Source organism: Leptodactylus fuscus, unplaced genomic scaffold, assembly GCF_031893055.1.
Source record: "Leptodactylus fuscus isolate aLepFus1 unplaced genomic scaffold, aLepFus1.hap2 HAP2_SCAFFOLD_123, whole genome shotgun sequence".
NCBI lineage: Eukaryota > Metazoa > Chordata > Amphibia > Anura > Leptodactylidae > Leptodactylus > Leptodactylus fuscus.
In genome coordinates, this window is record NW_027440066.1 from 121,447 (window position 1) to 144,134 (window position 22,688).

Consider the following 22,688-nt stretch of genomic DNA (forward strand, 5'->3'; position numbering starts at 1 on the left):
AGTGACGTCACAAGAACCTCTGGCGGAGTTCCACTGCATGGCAAGGACGTCATCTCTGGTCATCTTTAGATCCTCCATCAGGATTTTAGCCACCATCATCTCGTCCCAAACGTCCAAGGAAGCCTCTTTCTTGGGGAAGAACCGCAAGCAGAATCTCTTCCTCTTAAGCTCCATGGTCATCACCACCGTCTCGGCCAAGCCTGCGAAAACCAATAGATTCTCCAGGTGATCGCCTCTCGTTGCCCCGGGACTAAGCCTCAAACCCTATAGCAGCATGTGCTTCCACCCAGGCTATAAACCTGGGTTTCCACACAAGGCCGAGTAGAGGGTACCCGGGGCACCTCCGGCTAAGACCCTTGGCAGCACACAAACACTAAACAGTAAGTATGCTACACTTGGTCTTAGCCAAAAGGCCGAGAAGCGATGGCAAGCGCTCGGCACCTGTTCTGGCGCCCTTCCGTGTTCACTGTGCACCGCTCAAGGTGTGCACCATGCTGCTGCAGCCCTATTTTGGTTTTTTTTTTGTTTTTTTTTCCTTTCCCTTAATGAAGTAGAAATCAATTAGCTTGTGCAGGTTTTCCCTACCTGCCACCAAAAGTGAAAAAAAAGAAAAGAAAAACTTTTGTGCAAGGCAAAGTGACATGTGCAAATGTTATCTTGTGACGCCAGCGGATTTTGCCGAATTTTGCGAATCTGCATAAACCACTCCCACCGTTTGACCACACCCATTCAAGTGTCCGGTCAAGTGCAAGTTCAGAAATAAATTTATGCCCAAAAATTTTAAAAGAATTCAATGCATTTAAAATTGAATAAAATGGCAGCAAATCAGACACTTTGCAGCAGTAATGTCATTTGCAATCAATCAATCAATCAATCAATCAAAGAAAATAATTAATGAAGTACCTTTCAGGTAGAGTCAGTCACAGCATCAGGCCACGTCCAACTGTCAATTTTCTCTTTGCTAGCTTGCCAGGTGCAGCAATCTTCTCTGTTGGTCGGTCAGTCCTCTGTCTCTTTCTTTCAACTGAATTGGAAAGGGGTGCACCGATCCTGGAAGTAATGCAATACCAGGTCAATGCGTGGAGTGGACAGAGCAAGCTCCGATTCCAGCTCCCTGTTCTAAAAATCCATTTAATATATGGTCCCCAGATAGGGGACGTATCAGATATTAAACTGATAAGAACAGATACTACACTTGATCTTAGCCATAAGGCCGAGAAGCGATGGCAAGCGCTCGGCACCTGTTCTGGCGCCCTTCCGTGTTCACTGTGCACCGCTCAAGGTGTGCACCATGCTGCTGCAGCCCTATTTTGGTTTTTTTTTTGTTTTTTTTTCCTTTCCCTTAATGAAGTAGAAATCAATTAGCTTGTGCAGGTTTTCCCTACCTGCCACCAAAAGTGAAAAAAAAGAAAAGAAAAACTTTTGTGCAAGGCAAAGTGACATGTGCAAATGTTATCTTGTGACGCCAGCGGATTTTGCCGAATTTTGCGAATCTGCATAAACCACTCCCACCGTTTGACCACACCCATTCAAGTGTCCGGTCAAGTGCAAGTTCAGAAATAAATTTATGCCCAAAAATTTTAAAAGAATTCAATGCATTTAAAATTGAATAAAATGGCAGCAAATCAGACACTTTGCAGCAGTAATGTCATTTGCAATCAATCAATCAATCAATCAATCAAAGAAAATAATTAATGAAGTACCTTTCAGGTAGAGTCAGTCACAGCATCAGGCCACGTCCAACTGTCAATTTTCTCTTTGCTAGCTTGCCAGGTGCAGCAATCTTCTCTGTTGGTCGGTCAGTCCTCTGTCTCTTTCTTTCAACTGAATTGGAAAGGGGTGCACCGATCCTGGAAGTAATGCAATACCAGGTCAATGCGTGGAGTGGACAGAGCAAGCTCCGATTCCAGCTCCCTGTTCTAAAAATCCATTTAATATATGGTCCCCAGATAGGGGACGTATCAGATATTAAACTGATAAGAACAGATACGGTTTAACAATCGACTTTATTTATGAAACATAACATACATTATAAACCGTTTTTTTATACGAAAGTAGAAAAACAAAATAAAAACAGTTGAAATATACATATTTAACACAACATGATTCCAATCTTGGGAAACAAAAATAATTTGGCTTTGCCAAGATACAGAAAAACCAATAAGTATACAGCTGAAATTACAAAAATATATACGCTCCCATTTTTGGGAAAACCCATGATAATTAGCTAAATTTTTACAAAGAAATGTACAATTTGGAGTACGTATACCAATAACCTTATTCCAATAAATTGGAAGACAACTTTATTTACATTTAACCCTTTAGCGATTGACAAGTCATATCCCCACTGGGAAGATAACAAAAAAATTGACTTTTGTCGCATACTGTATTTTAGCAAGGGAAGTACATAATTAAAACAATTGGGAAGAACTTTATTTACTTTTAAACAAAACTATTTTTATACTTAACAAACCACATAACTTTATTTCCCCCACAAGAGAGAAAAGGGAACATAATTAATGACATAATTACTTAACTACACCAAGGCCTTTTAGTCCCAACCACTATCTTTAATAAAGTGGGCTAGACTGTAACTCATCTCTGGATTCCCATAGTAGAAAGTATCTTCAAAATAACCGCGGCTTCTTTCAGCCATATACTCTTCATCAGGCTTAAAGAGGTATCCCTTTTCTTGATATCTATAACTATACCCTACATAACCCCTTAGCATAGCAAAGGCATAGAGTACTAACCAATCCCCAAATGACAATTCTTTTTTCTCTCTTATATTATCCCATAACCAATCTGGGGCCTTCATTAGGCGAAGAGCCCCTTCCCTATCTTTTTCAAAGATTTCCTGGAAGTAAACTAAAGCATGAAAAAAACCCATCCCTCTTTTTTGCATTGTTACAGAGTACATTTTCAACCTCCACATAAATTCATACGGGGTCATCGGAGTCCCATTCTCATAGAACAGCTTGTCCGCATCATAACTAACGATGTCCGACTCACTAATAGCAGAGCCACACTCGCCAGCGTCATCGGATTCTGCATCCCACTCAGTCACATTCTCAACACTGTCAGTCAAACTTACATCACTCACAGACGCTTGCGTCCCCGGGCACAGCTCACCTCCGCCCTTACTCGCATCCTCAGACGCATCAGGCAGAGACCCGGCAGGAGACTCCCCACCAGGCTCCACCTCAGACACAAGCAGACATACATCATGACTTACAACCTCGCTTTCTCCCGGGGGCCGCTCACTCGCAGACAGATTACCCTCATCCACTCCCGAGCCGCAGTCACTCCCAGCAGGCGGGGTTTCACTCTCCGATGGAACTGAAAGAGAAACAATATTTTCAGAAGTAATGACATTTTCTGTAAAACAAAAAGTCTCAGTCTTTTTTCCAGGACCCACAGTAGGGGTCTGTAGCTCAGTCCCAGAACTTGAAGAAAACATAGCGTCTTCTTGGCTTGACTCCACTTTGGCAGAGGTCTTTTTATTTTTCAAACCTCCACCCTCCCAGTAGAGATAGCCAGAATGTCCAGCAATATTAATAAGTCCACTTAATAAACTTAAGTTTTTGTCCAGAATCCAGACAGAAAAGCGCCTCCTACCGTCCCAGTAGTTGGCTTTGTTCAACAACTTACGCTTGAAGCGCATCATTGAAGCGTACTGCAAAATATACTCCTGGATTACAGCTACCTCCACCAGGGGATCGTCCATGGCCACGATAAGACTCCTCCATCCACCATGAGCCGAGGATAGACAGACCACCTTCTCTCTGATTCCAGAAGCCGCTCCGGTGAACCACTCCAGGTAAGCCTCCAGGCACAGATGATCGTCCTTGAAGGTGACGTCATAGGATCCCCTGGTCCGGTTCCACTGCATGCACAAGATATCATCAGACTTGACTTTCAGGCAGTCACAAAGGATCCGGGAGACATAGCATTCGTCCCAGTCCTCCACTATGGCACCTTTCTGCAAAAAGAAGCGTAGACACGACCTCTTTAGTTTCAGGTCCATGATAACCGACAAGCGCAACAACCGGCCTGCAAACCTCAGTAGAGGCTCCAGTGATCGCTTCTCGTTGCCCCGGGACTAGGCCTCAAACCCTATAGCAGCATGTGCTTCCACCCAGGCTATAAACCTGGGTTTCCACACAAGGCCGAGTAGAGGGTACCCGGGGCACCTCCGGCTAAGACTCTTGGCAGCACACAGACACTAAACAGTTAGTATGCTACACTTGGTCTTAGCCATAAGGCCGAGAAGCGATGGCAAGCGCTCGGCACCTGTTCTGGCGCCCTTCCGTGTTCACTGTGCACCGCTCAAGGTGTGCACCATGCTGCTGCAGCCCTATTTTGGTTTTTTTTTTGTTTTTTTTTCCTTTCCCTTAATGAAGTAGAAATCAATTAGCTTGTGCAGGTTTTCCCTACCTGCCACCAAAAGTGAAAAAAAAGAAAAGAAAAACTTTTGTGCAAGGCAAAGTGACATGTGCAAATGTTATCTTGTGACGCCAGCGGATTTTGCCGAATTTTGCGAATCTGCATAAACCACTCCCACCGTTTGACCACACCCATTCAAGTGTCCGGTCAAGTGCAAGTTCAGAAATAAATTTATGCCCAAAAATTTTAAAAGAATTCAATGCATTTAAAATTGAATAAAATGGCAGCAAATCAGACACTTTGCAGCAGTAATGTCATTTGCAATCAATCAATCAATCAATCAATCAAAGAAAATAATTAATGAAGTACCTTTCAGGTAGAGTCAGTCACAGCATCAGGCCACGTCCAACTGTCAATTTTCTCTTTGCTAGCTTGCCAGGTGCAGCAATCTTCTCTGTTGGTCGGTCAGTCCTCTGTCTCTTTCTTTCAACTGAATTGGAAAGGGGTGCACCGATCCTGGAAGTAATGCAATACCAGGTCAATGCGTGGAGTGGACAGAGCAAGCTCCGATTCCAGCTCCCTGTTCTAAAAATCCATTTAATATATGGTCCCCAGATAGGGGACGTATCAGATATTAAACTGATAAGAACAGATTTTTTTTTTTTTAAGTTGGTTTCCCCCAGAGGGGGAATCTTTTTATTGAATATTTAAAAATTCCATTACAACATCTTTCAATAAATAAACACCAACTTTACACAGAATAAACATAGTTATATTAAAAGAAAGGATCTGATGGCGATAAAATCATATGATAGCACCCCATTCCCTTAAAAACCATTTGCGCAATAAGAGAGGCCGATATTTTTGATCTAAAAGATAATAATTATACATCTCGCTAAAAGACAGTCTAAGAACATCCTCAATAGTTAAAAGTTCTTGTTTGTACACTAAAATGTTCCGCGCCGCCCACAAAGCAAATTTCACTGAGTTAAAAATCTTCCAGGCCATCATGCGATTTGTCCTGTTTGGGCACTCCAGACATCCGTAGATAACCATGTCCTTTGAAAGTCCAGTAATGGAGGTAATTTTGGTTAAAAGGGGCAGAATGCGAGTCCATAACATTGTAGCAAAGCAGCAGGTCCATAAAATATGTTCTGAGTCCTCTTGCCCTCCGCATCCTGCCCTGGGACATTCTGGAGATGTTGTAAGTCCTCTACGGTGCTGGAATGCCCGGCCCGGAAGACATCCGTGGGCGGCGCTCCATGCGATGTCTTTCTGTCGATTAGGAATAAAATTAGCGCTTGTCATTTTCCATATTTTTAAACATTTTTCCTCTCTAAAATTTTTAACTGGGGCACATAAAATTCGAGACTGTAAAACCTGTAAAACTTTCCTGCTATTCCTAAGATCATTTACGCTAAAACTTACTAGATTATAAGAGGACACTATTTTATCTAAAATTTTGTACTGTTCAGGCTGATTAAAAGCATACGGTGCACTTAAAACCAGCTGACGCCACCCGTGCCTCCTCATAAAAAACCCCGTAAAATAACGTAAAAAGTATGCATGATAATGATCTTTAAAGGAAGAATTAAAAACATAGCAGAAATATTTTATATACAGAAAAGTTTTAAAATCTGGCACTCCTTTACCACCCTTTAGTTTGGGTTTTGTCACCACCTCACGGCTTAGTCTCTCCATTCTCGATCCCCAGAAGAAAATAAAAACCGCACGTATAATTTTTTGTAGTTTCTTTTCCGGGGGAGGAAACACCAAACTAAGATACAATAAAATAGGTAAAAGCACCATCTTAATAATTAAAACCTTTCCTTCCAATGATAAGTTTCTCAAATTCCACATACAAATCTTTTGATTTATTTTTTGCGCCACCAGATCCCAACTATAAAAACCGTTATTAATTTCATCAAAGTAGACCCCTAAAATTCGTACCGGGCTCGACTCAGGGACAGGTACTTCATTTAAAACCATATTTCCGATATTTAAAACGCTGCATTTATTAAAATTGACTTTAAAACCTGACGCCTGGCAGAAGTATTCCGTCTGTCTTAAAGACCTTTGCAGCGAAGGGGTGTCCCTACATAAAATTGCCACATCGTCCATATAGCCTAGGACTTTGGCTTCCAAACCCCCCCCACCTGGCAGGGGGACTCCGCGCACCATTTTGTCTTTTCGCAACATGTTTAAAAGTGGCTCGATCGCACAAATAAATAATAACGGGGATAAGGGACACCCCTGTTTCACACCGGATTTTAAAAGCACGCCCTGAGTCTTAAAACCATTGACTAAAATTTTACTTGTACAGTCATGGTAAAATGCTCTCATTGAATTAATAAAAAACCTCGGCATGCCCATTCTCTCTAAAACTTTAAAAAGGTAAAAGTGAGATATTCTATCATAAGCCTTTTCAAAATCGAGAGATAAAACTGCTAGTGTATTTTTTCTGTCTTTTGTGTAACATATCACGTCTTTTAATAAATTTAAAGAATCCCACGAACTCCTCCCGGGGACCCCACATACCTGATTACTATGTATGACTTTTCCAATTACCGTTTTCAGCCTATTCGCACAGAGCTTTGCAAGAATTTTATAATCACAGTTCAGGAGCGTTATAGGACGCCAATTTTTGATTTCGTTCTTGTTTCCTTTTTTGAAGAGTAGCGACACTATCCCTTTCCTCCAGGACCCCGGGAGGATTTTCTGCGTAAAAACTTCAGAGAATAATTTAAACAGGTCATCCTTTAAAATTCCATAAAAAGTAACGTAAAATTCTATGGGCATGCCGTCTGAGCCCGGTACTTTCCCTTTTTTAAAACTTCGGATAGTATCTAAAATCTCACTTTCCACAATATCCTGTTTTAAAAAAGTTTTGGAGATAGGGTCTAAAAATAAATCAATTTCTTTTAAAGTATCTTCTAAAAAATTAAAATCCACCTGCTTTTCATTAAAAAGATCCACATAAAAATCGTATGTCTTTTGTAACATACCCTGGATCCCTGTTTCGCCCTCCAACTCCTCCATCTGTGAACGTTTATTATTGATTTTTTTAAAAAAATATCTAGAACAGGTTTCGTTTTCATCCAAGTGCTGTACCTTGGATCTAAAAATAATTTCCTTACCCTTTTTTTCTAGGCACTTTGCAATTTCTGCTTTCACCTCATATATTTCTTTATCTACACGGATTCCATGGTTTTTGAATTTAATAAGAGTCTGCAAACGGGTATTTAAAATTTTATAAAACTCACGTTTTTCTTTTGCCTTCCTTTTCCCCACCTGTACGAAAAAATTTTTTATCCGCACTTTCATTGATTCCCACCATTGGATTATGGAGCCTGTCACGGGTCTTCCCCGTCTGCACCTCTTATAAAAGACAATAAAATCAGATAAAACCTGTGGATCTGATAAAAGGGAGATGTTTAACTTCCATGTACCTTTAACAGTATTCATAGGACCTTCAGCTTTAATTTTAAAACATAAAACCTTATGATCCGATAAAACGTTATTAAAAGGCTGGCAATAAAATGGCTCTAGAGAATAAGAACAGAATATAAAATCAATGCGCGATTTGCAGTTAGAATTACCCCATGTCATACCGGCTTCCTCAGGTTCGTTGGGATTGCATTTTTTATAGACATCCTGTAAATTAAAATCAATAAGAACATTTTTTAAAAGCCCCGAGCTTTTATCATAATTCACTGAGGATGCCCTAGAGAGTCTACGTTCACCTTTTAAAATGCAATTAAAATCACCTGCTATAACTAAAGGAGCCGAATTATCAATAAATAACGGTAAAATTTCTAACATTTCTATCCTCTTTTTCCTATCCGTAGAACCATAAAAATTTAAAAACTGCCATTTTTGCCCATTAATACGTACTTTCACCAATAAAATTCTGCCAGGTAAAATTTCATTAATATCATCAATTAAAACATCCCCCTTAAAAAGAATCGCCACTCCACCTGAACTTGGTTCATTGGAACCTGACCACACAGAAGGTCCATACGTCCAATCCTTCTTGTATTTTTCGTAGTTCGCTTGGTGCGGTATACAGCACTCCTGTAAAAAGAAGACTGTGGCCAACAAAGTAGATAAAAAATCTAAAACCGTCACTCTTCGCCTCTTTGAGTGGATGCTCCTCACGTTAAAAGAGGCGCCTTGTAATTCAGCCATTATTTTTTATAAAAGAAGAATTTTTTCAAAGTAGAGTATCATCCTCAGGGTGCTTCAAAGGGATTCTTCACCCCCAGAGCCCCCCTCAATTTCCACTTCGCTCCACTCGGAGCGGACTGTCTCAAGCGTGCTCAGAGAGGAGACGGGGGACCCTGGCGAGGCGACATTCGCCCCCCTCTCCAGCAGACCCCCCACCAAACCAGAGGCACTGTATGGTTCAAGATAAATATTAGAGCTATCAACGTTAATAAGGTTCCCTTCCGGGAGTAAAGCTGGGTCGGTTTCCGGAACAGTGAGTAGTTCGTCGTCGGGAGCGTCTCCCCCCGGCTCCAGGACTGGAGGGGGATGGAGGGCTTCCCTACCAACGATTTGGACCGCATCAGGGGGTTGCGCTGGGACTCGCTCCACATATGCAGAGGAGACACCCGGCTGTTCCCCAACTACTGCACCTGCATATGAAACGCCCACTTTTTTCCTTACGGAGCCACCTGGGTCCCCGCTCTGAGAACCTACCACTTTGGCAGAAACCTTTCTTGCAGGGGGGTCAGCCTCATCCGGAGTCTCCTCCTCAGAAGCTTCCCCCTCCTGCTGCTCACCACTTCTCCTCCTTTGCCTCTTTTTCTTTTTTTTCCGCTCTCGGGGTCCGCTGGTGTCCATACCGTCTGATTCACGGCTGGAGCCCTGCTCTCCACCCATCTCCTCCCTTACAGTCTGGGATCTGGTCACCTGCGCAGCACTATGACCTGGGAGCCCTGAGGGCCTTACCTCCTCACGCCGCACTTCACCCGGACCTTCAATCTCAGGCACTTGATCCTCCGGACGATCTCCAGGTTCCGGGATGTCACTCAGAAGACCTCTGCAGATCTCCTCGTTCTCCGCCACCTTTCCGGCTTCCCTTACAGGACAGTCACGATATAAATGAGTGGTTAAAAAGCAATAACTACATCTTTTGCCCATAGTGCACTCATCTTGCTCATGATCCTGACTTCCGCATTTTCTGCACTTACTGTGGCAAAATTCTTTGTAATGTCCATAGTGCCTACAAATGCGGCAATAGGGAGGCATGCCTGTGTAGAAAAAGTCCCCCACAAAGTCCCCAAACTTGAATCTGGCTGGGGGGATTTCAAAACCAGCTGGGTGTAGTATATTTCTCCTGCAGGCTACTTGGAACCTCCATTTAGAGGTCCAGACACCCTCGTCATTCAAGATCCGGTTTAAAAACTTCACTTTGGGGAAAAATTTTTCTAAATAAGTTGTAATTTCCAGTTGTCTGGCTAAAGGACAGTACATCTTTACAACAATGTTTTTGACCAATTCTAGCTCATGTCCAAAAATAACCATATGTGCCAGTCTTGGATCATCATCTGCAACAACAAGCAGCTTAGAGAGGACAGATCTATGAATACCTTCTCCTGTAAAGGTTACATCGTAGATGCCAGATTTCGGATAATCTTGAATCGCCAAAATTTCATGCTTCATCACGTTGAACACGTCTTTTAGGATCGTCTGCACCAAGATCTTCATGGTGAAGGAGGGTCTCCGCACTTCCGCCACGCAGAATCGTACTGTATTCGCCACCCGGGCAAAAGCCGGGATCTTATCCGGACCCAGTTCCTGATCCATCGTATTGGCAGTAGCGATCTGTATCTAGGGACACAAATCGATCACGCTTCCTCCTGTCAGGCTGCCGCCCTCCAGGAGTCGATCGCGACTCGTTATTGGGGGCTAAGCCCCCCTCCAATAGCAGCAAGCAGGGCCCACAAGATTCACAAGAAATTAGAACCTGTGGGACACCTGCAAGGCCGAAGGGGGGGTACCCCAATACCTCACTTGGTACGACTAGACAAGTTAGACCTGCACTTGGTCGTAGCCATAAGGCCGAGAAGCGATGGCAAGCGCTCGGCACCTGTTCTGGCGCCCTTCCGTGTTCACTGTGCACCGCTCAAGGTGTGCACCATGCTGCTGCAGCCCTATTTTGGTTTTTTTTTTGTTTTTTTTTCCTTTCCCTTAATGAAGTAGAAATCAATTAGCTTGTGCAGGTTTTCCCTACCTGCCACCAAAAGTGAAAAAAAAGAAAAGAAAAACTTTTGTGCAAGGCAAAGTGACATGTGCAAATGTTATCTTGTGACGCCAGCGGATTTTGCCGAATTTTGCGAATCTGCATAAACCACTCCCACCGTTTGACCACACCCATTCAAGTGTCCGGTCAAGTGCAAGTTCAGAAATAAATTTATGCCCAAAAATTTTAAAAGAATTCAATGCATTTAAAATTGAATAAAATGGCAGCAAATCAGACACTTTGCAGCAGTAATGTCATTTGCAATCAATCAATCAATCAATCAATCAAAGAAAATAATTAATGAAGTACCTTTCAGGTAGAGTCAGTCACAGCATCAGGCCACGTCCAACTGTCAATTTTCTCTTTGCTAGCTTGCCAGGTGCAGCAATCTTCTCTGTTGGTCGGTCAGTCCTCTGTCTCTTTCTTTCAACTGAATTGGAAAGGGGTGCACCGATCCTGGAAGTAATGCAATACCAGGTCAATGCGTGGAGTGGACAGAGCAAGCTCCGATTCCAGCTCCCTGTTCTAAAAATCCATTTAATATATGGTCCCCAGATAGGGGACGTATCAGATATTAAACTGATAAGAACAGATTTTTTAATTTTTTATTAAAAGTATTCACGATACACAGTTTGTAAATAAAGAAACAGCAAACCACTGTACAAAACTTTGGAAAAATAACATATGTCATGAAAGTCAAATACTTCAGTTAAACATTAAATTCCATGTTTTAAACCTCCACACCTTATTGGCTTTATTATGTCCCAGTTTTTTGCAGTCATTCAAATAGTAAACATACATATCGGCTAGTGCCATTCTTATACACTCTTTTTCGCTAATGTAGTCCTTTTTGTACACAAGAATATTGCGGCACTTCCACAAGGACAGTTTAAGACAGTTTATGAGCGTCCACATCACTCTTTGGTTCTCATTGCTCAGTCCAGTACTTAGTCCATAGAGAACCACGTCATGGTCTAGAGTGCGCAACCCTGTCAAAAACTTCAAAAGTTCACCAATGCTCTGCCAAACGGATCTGGAGAAGTGACAATTCCAGAATAAATGCAAAACCGTTTCGCTCTGTCCGCAAGATAGTCTGGGACACAGAGAGGTATTGCTCCTACGCCGTGCATGTTGAAAAGCCCGCACTGGCATTGCCTCATGTACTGCTAACCAGGCTAAGTCCCGCAACTCATGTCCCAGGTAAGTCTCATGCACGTTTTCCCAAATTTTTTGACTCCGCTGGTATGAAAAGTTTTTAACCGGCTCCAAGGTTTCCTGCTTGTCCAGGACTGTCCAGATCTTTTTTGGGACACTTAATATGGATTCCTCCAGGTCTTTCAGGCCGTAAGTATGGATTGTTCTTTCCAGCTCATCGTACCATCTGGGACGCGACATGGCTGTCGGGGTTGACAAAGGGATTTTAAGCCATCCGTACTTTCTGAAGATGGTTCCGGCTCCGTACTTAAGAAAAAGACTCCAATCGGATTTTGTTTGTAAGCTTCTAAAACAAAGAGAGAAGTAGTTAATGCTGAGTATTTTTCTTACATTTGGTAGTCCACGGCCTCCTTTTTTTCGCCCTTTATAGCATTTTTCACGTCCGACTTTTTCGTGGCTGGAGCTCCAGAAAAATTTGCATATGGTCCTCTGCAGAGTTTTTAGGATGCCTGCTGGAGGGAAGAATACTGTATTTATATATAGAAGAATCGGTATCAATACAGATTTTATCACGAGCAGTTTGCCTTCCATGGACAACTTTCTCATTTGCCAGAAAGTGACTTTTTTCTCTATTTTCTCCCTGGCCAGTTGCCAGCTCTCTTCACCATTATTCTCCGCATTGAAGATCACCCCTAGGATTTTAACCTTCTCACCTTGGATCTTTAGATTCGGTATGGTGACATTGCTCCAATCCCCTATGGTAAAGCATTCGGACTTGGTTAAGTTTAGTTTGAAGCCAGAGGCCTGACAGAAGCATTCAGTTAAGAAAAGCGCTCTCCTAAGTGATGGTTCAGACTCGCAAAAAATGGTGACGTCATCCATGTACGCTTTTACCTTATTCTGCGCACCGCCACCACCAGGCAGCGGCGTCCCCCTCATCACCTTATCGGCTCTCAGCGTTGTTAAAAAAGGCTCAATGGCGCACACGAAGAGGATCGGGGACAGAGGACATCCCTGCTTCACACCAGATCTTAGAGTTACTGGTCCTGAAAGATAACCATTTATAATGATTTTACTGTATGCATTTTCGTACAATAAGGCGACCCTTTTAGTGAACTGGTCAGGGAAGCCCATTTCCGCCAGTACTCTCCATAAGAAAGCATGGGACACTCGATCAAAGGCTTTCATAAAGTCGAGATTCAGTAGAGCTACTTTTTGCTTTCTTTCGAGCGTGTACCAGATTGCATCTCTGGTTACGTTTAAATTTGCATAAATCCCCCTTCTTGGTACTGCACAGACTTGGTCTGTGTGTATTGTTTTTTCCAGTACACTCTTAACACGGTTCACCAGGATTTTTGCATACACTTTGTAGTCTGAGTTAAGAAGTGTTATAGGTCTCCAATTCTCTAAATGTTCTCTATTACCTTTTTTGTGCAATAAGACTACAGCACCTTCCCTCCAGGTCCCAGGCAATGCCTGCGCTTCCATGGCCTCTGAAAAAACACAAAATAAGTCCTCTTTTAAGGCGTCATAGAACTCAAGATAAAAATCAATAGGGAGACCGTCAGTCCCTGGCGTCTTTCCAGGTTTTAAACTTTTTATAGCGTAAGTCATTTCCTGCGGTGTAAGTTTACTTAATAAGATTGGGTGTTCTTCCTCTGTAAGCTTCATTTTGATAGTTTTTAAAACATCTTTTAGGAAAAACTGGTCTATCTGCTTGGTGTCAAAGAGATTTTGATAATATTCCCTCGCCTTCTTCAATATGCCCTCCAGGTCGCATGCTCCTTCTAATTTTTCTATGGGTACCTTTTTTTCTTGTTGTTTTTTAAAGAAAAAGCGGGTGCATTTTTCATTTTCCTCCAAATTTTCAACCTTTGCTGAAAAGATAATCTCCTTCCCCCTCTCTTCAATGGCAGTCTGTATGTGTTTCTTTACAGATTTTATCACCTCCTCCATTTCTACTCCAGCGTTCTGTAATTGTGTTGCTGTTTGCAGCTGTAACAACAGATTTTTATATTTTTCTTTTTTTTTCCTGGCTACTGCTCTCCCCATACGGCAAAAAAAGTTTTTTATACGACTTTTAGCATACTCCCACCATATCAGGCTAGTTTTGAAAAATCTCTTTTTATACTGCAGGTTTCTATAAAAAAGCAGAAATTTTTTACCAACTTCTTCTTCTTTTAACAGAGATACGTTCAGGCGCCAAATTCCTCTGCCCTTCTGCGGTATGTTGGCGGGAATCTCTACAGTCAGCATCCTGTGATCAGAAAAGGGTACATCCTCCAAAAACATATCAATCAGGCACAGTGCATTAGGTACGAGAAAAAAATCAATGCGAGATTTATACTTTCTGTTGCTCCATGTATATCCCGGATCATGCCCCTTCAGGGACCTCCAAACATCTTTTAGGTCACAATCGGATATTATGTTTTCTAGTTCTCGCCTGGAGCGATCATACCTTGGATTTTCAGCACCTCCTTCTCGATTTTCGGCCAGACGGATGCAATTGAAGTCACCTCCTATCACAGTAAGGAAAGGCCCAGGTATGTAATGTTTCAGGATGTGTAATATCTCAGCTCTTTCTTCCGCACCTGTAGGTGCATAGAAATTGATAAGACGTACAGTGACGTTCCTCACTTTCGCCGTTACCAGCAAGATTCTCCCGGATACTATCTCCTGGAAGGAAATCAACTCATGTTCTGGACTCCCCGCAAGTACTGCGATTCCGGAATTTTTATTCGAGTCGTCACCCGACCAAATGGAAAATCCTGTTGCCCATTCTGAGCGTAAAGAAGCATAATTAATTTCGTGTTTCAAACCACATTCTTGTAAAAAATAAAAATCAGCGACGTTATGTTTACAGAAGTCAAAAAAAGCGGCCCTTTTGTAAGTGCCCTTTATTCCCCTTACATTAAGGGATTTTATAATTATTGCAGCCATACCCTCTCTTTAAGTCGGGTCGATGTCCGAAACATTTTGGCTTCCCCGTTCCGAGTCGGATGTGGCTACATCTATGCCAATCAGACGCGCCCCCAATGGCGTTGGTTCCACCATTCTTCGCAACCCTTCAATCCGCTGCCTTTTCACGCCCTGCAGGTTTTCAGGCTGAACCGTGGCTTCCACCACATCCTCCAGGTCAGAGCCTTCCTCCAGAGATTCCTCCCCAGATTCTGGCCCTATACCCGTTAGAAGGGTTTCTTCCACGATTTGCACAGTTTGCACGGTTTGCGCAGTTTGTGCTGCATACACATCAGGTTCATCTGCCCAGACTGATATATGTGGGTCACCTCCTATCTCCATTTGTAACTCAGGGAGAGGGAAAACATCAGTTACCTGCATCCCAGAAGCCTTCGGTTCTTCAACAATCGGGAATAATGGGCTGGGCGTCGCCCTGCTTGTGCCTCTGCCAGAGGCTACTTCGGGTGTGGCTCTCTTTGTTGCGGGTCTAGGCATCAAGATTTCAGCTTTGTCTTTACCTTTTCCTCCTGGAAATGCAGTTTCTGTCTGGGGCGCACTTCTTGTAGCCACAATCCGCTCACCTCCTGGGCCTGGTCCTTTGGCTGCATCTGCATAAGACTTCCCACCTCTTCCGGCCCTGTTTGGGCACTCCCTGTATGTATGGCCAAAACTGAGACATATATGACACAGTACTTCATTTACACAGTTAACTGCTGCATGTCCAGGTTGAAGACACTTCACACATATTTCAGGGTTCTCACATTTCTCTGCTGCATGCCCGAATTGCTGACACCTGTAACAGTACGGTGGCATACCGTTGTAATAAAGCCTTCCGCGCTCTTTCCCAATACGGAAGAAGTTTGGTGGGTGCTTAACCCCTTTATATCCACCTTCATCACATTCTTTAAATTTCTTAACGATGAACCGATATTTTCCTATCCACAGACCTTCTGAGTCAAATATTCCCTCTGCCTTTATAACTTCAGTTACTGTGGACATATAATCTATTACGTCCTCAATGGGGACGTGAGGGTTCATCATTTTAACTGTTATTACAACATCATCGTCATAAAGCTGTGTAAAGGTGAGTCCTTTCAATCTTTTATCCTTTAAATTTGCTTTGACTAGTCTAGCAAAATCATTACAATCTTCCTGCCGCCGGAAGGTTAATACATAGACACCATCATAGCTTTGTAATGCTAGTATTTGTACCTTGTTCACATGGAGGAAGTTTACCAGGATGTCCTGCACGAAGTACCGGAGGGTATACACCTGTTTTGCATTCTCTTCAACACGAATCCGAAAGGAGGTCTTTATTCTAAATTCGCCTGTGGAGGGAGTATAATATTCAGCATTAGAGCAAGAATTCAAAATCTGATTAACAAAATCCATTGTTGCTTGTCCGCACGTATGGGGATCGCCTTCTCAAGATCTGTGAGGATCTTGCCATAAGGCCGAGAAGCGATGGCAAGCGCTCGGCACCTGTTCTGGCGCCCTTCCGTGTTCACTGTGCACCGCTCAAGGTGTGCACCATGCTGCTGCAGCCCTATTTTGGTTTTTTTTTTGTTTTTTTTTCCTTTCCCTTAATGAAGTAGAAATCAATTAGCTTGTGCAGGTTTTCCCTACCTGCCACCAAAAGTGAAAAAAAAGAAAAGAAAAACTTTTGTGCAAGGCAAAGTGACATGTGCAAATGTTATCTTGTGACGCCAGCGGATTTTGCCGAATTTTGCGAATCTGCATAAACCACTCCCACCGTTTGACCACACCCATTCAAGTGTCCGGTCAAGTGCAAGTTCAGAAATAAATTTATGCCCAAAAATTTTAAAAGAATTCAATGCATTTAAAATTGAATAAAATGGCAGCAAATCAGACACTTTGCAGCAGTAATGTCATTTGCAATCAATCAATCAATCAATCAATCAAAGAAAATAATTAATGAAGTACCTTTCAGGTAGAGTCAGTCACAGCATCAGGCCACGTCCAACTGTCAATTTTCTCTTTGCTAGCTTGCCAGGTGCAGCAATCTTCTCTGTTGGTCGGTCAGTCCTCTGTCTCTTTCTTTCAACTGAATTGGAAAGGGGTGCACCGATCCTGGAAGTAATGCAATACCAGGTCAATGCGTGGAGTGGACAGAGCAAGCTCCGATTCCAGCTCCCTGTTCTAAAAATCCATTTAATATATGGTCCCCAGATAGGGGACGTATCAGATATTAAACTGATAAGAACAGATACTACACTTGATCTTAGCCATAAGGCCGAGAAGCGATGGCAAGCGCTCGGCACCTGTTCTGGCGCCCTTCCGTGTTCACTGTGCACCGCTCAAGGTGTGCACCATGCTGCTGCAGCCCTATTTTGGTTTTTTTTTTGTTTTTTTTTCCTTTCCCTTAATGAAGTAGAAATCAATTAGCTTGTGCAGGTTTTCCCTACCTGCCACCAAAAGTGAAAAAAAAGAAAAGAAAAACTTTTGTGCAAGGCAAAGTGACATGTGCAAATGTTATCTTGTGACGCCAGCGGATTTTGCCGAATTTTGCGAATCTGCATAAACCACTCCCACCGTTTGACCACACCCATTCAAGTGTCCGGTCAAGTGCAAGTTCAGAAATAAATTTATGCCCAAAAATTTTAAAAGAATTCAATGCATTTAAAATTGAATAAAATGGCAGCAAATCAGACACTTTGCAGCAGTAATGTCATTTGCAATCAATCAATCAATCAATCAATCAAAGAAAATAATTAATGAAGTACCTTTCAGGTAGAGTCAGTCACAGCATCAGGCCACGTCCAACTGTCAATTTTCTCTTTGCTAGCTTGCCAGGTGCAGCAATCTTCTCTGTTGGTCGGTCAGTCCTCTGTCTCTTTCTTTCAACTGAATTGGAAAGGGGTGCACCGATCCTGGAAGTAATGCAATACCAGGTCAATGCGTGGAGTGGACAGAGCAAGCTCCGATTCCAGCTCCCTGTTCTAAAAATCCATTTAATATATGGTCCCCAGATAGGGGACGTATCAGATATTAAACTGATAAGAACAGATACGGTTTAACAATCAACTTTATTGATAAACTTCACATACAGTTTAAACCGTGATTATTTACAAAAATATAAACCATTGAATTTTCAAAAGAAAGAATAACACAATTACATAATACAGGGGTAAGCACATAACATATATCAAGAAAAATTCCAGAAGGAAGGCCTCCATCTAGATGCGGCCTCCCTCTGGCCCAACTGCTTAGCATCTCTTAAATAATATACGTATGCTTCACTTAAAGCCAACTTGTAACAGTTTTCAGGATCAATTACCTCACGTTTAAACATTAAAATATTTCTGGTTTTCCACAATGCATTCTTAAAACAATTTATAAAAGACCAACAAATTCTTTGCTTAATAACATCAGGGCATATAAAGGAACCATAAAATACATAGGTGTGATTAAAATCTTTGAGACCACATACCTCTTTAAAAAGGGGGCCCGCCCTCCTCCACACCTCCTGGGCAAACCCACAGTTCCATATGGCATGCAGTACTGTCTCTCTGTTGCTACACCTTACACAGCTGGCCGATGCCACCAGGCCCCTCCTGTGCTGAAAATCTCTTGTGGGCAGGCACTGGTGTATAATCGACCAGGCCAGGTCCCTGTGGCTGTTCGCCAGGAACTTACCAAAAACGTTCCTCCACACCACTAGAGACCTGGTTCCGGTAAACCCACCAACTCTTTCAGTTATTTCCCCGACTCTGCAAAACACTGTTAATTTCCTTTGGTCTTTTAAAATATTTGGGTCAGTTTCCTGGAGTTTAAAAAGCCTTATTGTTCTTTCTAAAATCACATAATGTTTAGGTGGACATAGTAAAACCGGGGACCCCAAGGGAACCCTAAACCATCTTTTAAAAACCATGCCACACGTATATTTAAGAAAAGAACTAAAAGCACTCTCCATAGAAAAACATTTAAAACAGAAACTAAAATATTTTATGTAAAAAAATTTAAAAAAGTCGGGAATATCTCTACCCCCGTTCTCCTTCTTTTTATACATAATTTCCCTTTTCAGTTTCTCCATCCTTGACCCCCATAGGAAGTGGAAGCATATTTTAGTCATCTTTTTTATATATAAAATCGAGGGGGGGAAAACCATTGCAACATATAAAAACATAGGGATTATAACAGATTTTATTATTAAAATTTTTCCCTCCATTGTGAGGTTTCTTAGTTTCCAGATTGAGAATTTTTTCTCAGCTCTGGAGATCACGGCGTCCCAACTTAAAACCCCATTATTGACGTAATTAAAAATAATTCCTAAAATTTTTATATGGTTCTGTTGCATCACTATTCCTGGGACCTCCGAAGAATCCCAGGGACCAAAATAAAAACAATCACATTTCTCTATGTTCAATTTAAAACCAGATCCAGAGCAAAAAATCTGTGTATTAGTTAACGCTCTCCTCAGTGATGGTGACCCAGTACACGTGATGGTCACGTCATCCATGTATCCGAGGATTTTAACATCATTACCTCTTCCACCAGGGATAGGTACTCCACGTATTAATTTATCTTTTCTAAGGAGTGCCAGCAGGGGCTCTATGGCGCAAATAAATAAGAAAGGCGATAGCGGGCAACCTTGCTTTACGCCAGATAATAAAGGAACCCCCCTGGTTAAAAACCCATTCACTGAAATTTTGCTAAAACAAGACTGGTATAATAATTTAATTTTAGACAATATAAAACTAGGAATGTTCATAAGGGATAAAACACTAAAAAGATACTCATGTGATACCCGGTCAAAGGCCTTTTCGAAATCAAGCGACATAATTGCCAGGCCCTGACCCCTTTCCTTCTGGTACCACATGAGATCTCTTAAAAGGTTTAAAGATTCCGTGATGCTCCTACCTGGAACACCACATGTTTGGCTCGGGTGGATTAACTTATCAGTAAAAGGTTTTAAACGTAATGCTAAAAACTTTGCTAAAATCTTGTAATCGACATTTAAAAGCGTGATCGGGCGCCAGTTTTTTAAAAGACCCCTCTCACCCTTTTTTTTAAAAAGCAAAGATACCATGCCCTCCCTCCATGAGGGGGGTAAAATTTCTACGTTTAAAACCTCGTTAAAAATTAACAACAGATCGTCTTTTAAAATGTCCCAGAACTGGATATAAAATTCTACAGGGATACCGTCAGTCCCTGGGACCTTCCCTGCTGCGAAGCTTTGGATTACCTGCAACAGCTCACCCTGTGTTAATTTTTCTGTCAACTTGTCATGATCGTGTCTGTCTAGCTTGCGTGTAATAAAACCACCCATAAAATCCTTGCTGGAGCTATCGATAACTTTAAAACCAAATAAATCTCTATAAAAGTTAAAAGCTACGTCTAGCATCTCAGCTATAGAATCTTTCCCTTCTAAGCTAGTTATAATATCTTTTTTGTCGTTTGCCTTTTTAAAAAAGTACCGGGAACATTTCTCCCCTTCCTCCAAATCCCTCACACGGGCATTAAAGATTATTTGTTTACCTCGATCTTCTATCACCCGGTCAATCTCTGCTCTTAGACAGAGTATGTCCCCTTTAACCTCTACACCAATTTCTTTAAGTTTTAGTAAAACTTGTAACCTTTTATTAAGCACATAAAAGCTATTTTTCCTCTCGTGGGCTTTTTTCTTTCCCACCATTGAGAAGAAAGCACGTATTTTAATTTTAATCTGCTCCCACCAATCTAACATATTCCCATAGGAATTTTGCTGGCCCTGCCAATGCCTATATGTTTGTAAGAAGGCTTCTCTTACCCCAAGATCCTGTAGGAGGGAGGTATTAAGTCTCCAAGGACCCTTCTGCACCTTTTGTTCTCCCTCCAACTCAAGGGTAGCAGCTAGTAACATATGATCTGAAAATAAATTACTGTAAAGAGAAAAGGATACAGGCAATATATTTCTTGAAGCAAAAATAAAATCAATTCTAGACGAAATTCCCCTGCTGGTCCAAGTATGCCCAGGGTCATTTGGAAATAATTTACGCCAGCAATCTATCAGTTTAAAGTCTGATATAAAATTTGCTAAGACTCCTGAGGAACGATCTCTAGTATTAACCCCTCCTCCACCCCTATGCTCCCCCATAGTTACACAATTGAAATCTCCCCCTATAATAAGAGGGGAGGAAGCATTACAGAAGAGAGGCAATAACGATAACAGCTCCACACGTTCCTGCTTGTTGGGGGAACAATAAATATTTACAATTTGCACTTGTATACCCTTAAACACAGCATTGACGAGCAACATCCTTCCTGGCACGATTTCATCAATCGCCGAAATGTCCACATGACCTCCCTTACTCAGAATTGCGACGCCGGAGGACTTAGAGTCGTTGCCCCCGGACCAGGCAGAGGAGCCATGCTTCCAAGATCTCGCCAGGTATGTATAGTCCATGCTGTTTTGGATGTTACACTCTTGCAAAAAACAAAAGTCAAATGAATAGTTCTCCAAATAATCAAATAAAGCGGCCCTCCTGACAGGGCCCTTTAAAGATCTCACATTAAGTGAGATAATTTTGATTGGGATCCCCATCAGGCTTCAGAATCCGAAAACTCCGAGATGTACTGGGATCCTCCGCTAACTTCTCCAGGCGGCTGGACGGGATCAATCCTAGGAACCTCCACATCCGAACCCGACTGGGATGGTGTTTTAGATGCACGCCGGACGAAGAGTTTTGGGGGACGATGACTCTGCCCTTCCTCGTCTGTATCTGTGACTTCAGACGGTCCTCGGCCTCTTTTAGATGTCTGCGTTGAGTCCATCCCTTCCTCCAACGCTGTCCCAGGACCAGGAATACTCCCGACAGATGTCACTTGGGTCTCCGGCACGATAACAGGACCAGGCCCTCCACCGGCAGTGCATTGTTTCTTATCAGACGGACGCTCCGCAAGATCCCCCTTCTGGGGGGGCCCCCCGGACGCGCCCTCTGTTTTAGTGCTCTTAGCTCCCACTCCCTTGGCAGGGGAGGGGCTACTTTGCAAGTCAGCTTTTTTTACAATCGGCTCAGGGGGCTTAGCCCCGCTACCCACGACTGAGGGTGTTTTGAACGTACCGCCTTTCGCGGTTGCGGATTTTTCTGCATTAGCAGATTTGGCAGTTCTGGCCGCATTAGCGGTTTTAGGGGTCTTGGCATCCGCCGGACCAGCAGTTTTGGGGGTCTGGTGTTGGCTCCCCGCAGCCGCACTACCTCCTCTGCTCTGAGTGGGTGTCGGGCCACCTGCGCCAGATGCACCCTCACCACTAGCATTAGCTGCTTTAGATTTTCCGTGCCGGCTTTTACACTCTGTGAACTTGTGCCCACTCTCTCCACACAAGTTACACCGCCAGGCGTTCTTACATTCTGGGGACTCGTGTCCGGTGCCCCCACACTTATTACACACTTTTTCAGTGCAGGTTTCTCTTAAGTGGCCGTATTTTTTACACTTACGGCAGAAGAGGATGTCCATCCCATTAAAATAAAGGGATCCTCTTTCTCGCCCGAGATAAAACAATTGGGGTGGATGCCTATATCCTCCCGTTCCCCCCTCTAAGACAGGGGCGGAACGGAACTTAACATCAAAGCGGTATTTCCCGGACCATGCATCCACCCCGGTAACGTTAGCCACCGTCATCGGACCCGCCACCTCGCAACAGTAGATCCGGAGGAAGGTGGCAATATCCTCCACAGGTACGAAGGGGCTATACATGTTGATTATAACTTGGGCTTTACCGTGATCGCCCAAGAATTTAAAGGCAAAGCCTTTTAGGATCTCGTCATCCTCTTTAGCCTCCTCCAATTCTTTCCATACAGTGTCGTATGTGCACTTTTGATTAAAGGAGACAATACCACCGTCCTTAGTGCTTTTTAAGCACAATATCTCCTCTTTACGCACTCGGAGTCTGGTTAGCAGTATTTTCTCGTATATATACCGCAGATCTTTCGCAACCAAC

General features: G+C 42.7%; 3 non-coding genes and 3 pseudogenes across 3 annotated transcripts; all 6 read right to left on the reverse strand.

Annotated features, from left to right (window-relative positions):
- Window positions 1–1,034: 1,034 nt before the first annotated feature.
- Window positions 1,035–1,225, reverse strand: LOC142186859 (U2 spliceosomal RNA). The gene has a single exon (XR_012712357.1). It is a non-coding gene; the product is annotated as a U2 spliceosomal RNA (small nuclear RNA).
- Window positions 1,226–1,834: 609 nt separating this feature from the next.
- LOC142186902 (U2 spliceosomal RNA) lies at window positions 1,835–2,030 on the reverse strand. The gene has a single exon (XR_012712380.1). It is a non-coding gene; the product is annotated as a U2 spliceosomal RNA (small nuclear RNA).
- Window positions 2,031–4,886: 2,856 nt separating this feature from the next.
- LOC142186914 (U2 spliceosomal RNA) lies at window positions 4,887–5,059 on the reverse strand (annotated as a pseudogene).
- Window positions 5,060–11,073: 6,014 nt separating this feature from the next.
- LOC142186888 (U2 spliceosomal RNA) lies at window positions 11,074–11,251 on the reverse strand (annotated as a pseudogene).
- A 5,570-nt stretch (window positions 11,252–16,821) lies between these two features.
- Window positions 16,822–17,012, reverse strand: LOC142186861 (U2 spliceosomal RNA). Its single transcript, XR_012712358.1, has one exon. It is a non-coding gene; the product is annotated as a U2 spliceosomal RNA (small nuclear RNA).
- A 609-nt stretch (window positions 17,013–17,621) lies between these two features.
- On the reverse strand, window positions 17,622–17,797 carry LOC142186906 (U2 spliceosomal RNA; annotated as a pseudogene).
- Window positions 17,798–22,688: the final 4,891 nt, after the last annotated feature.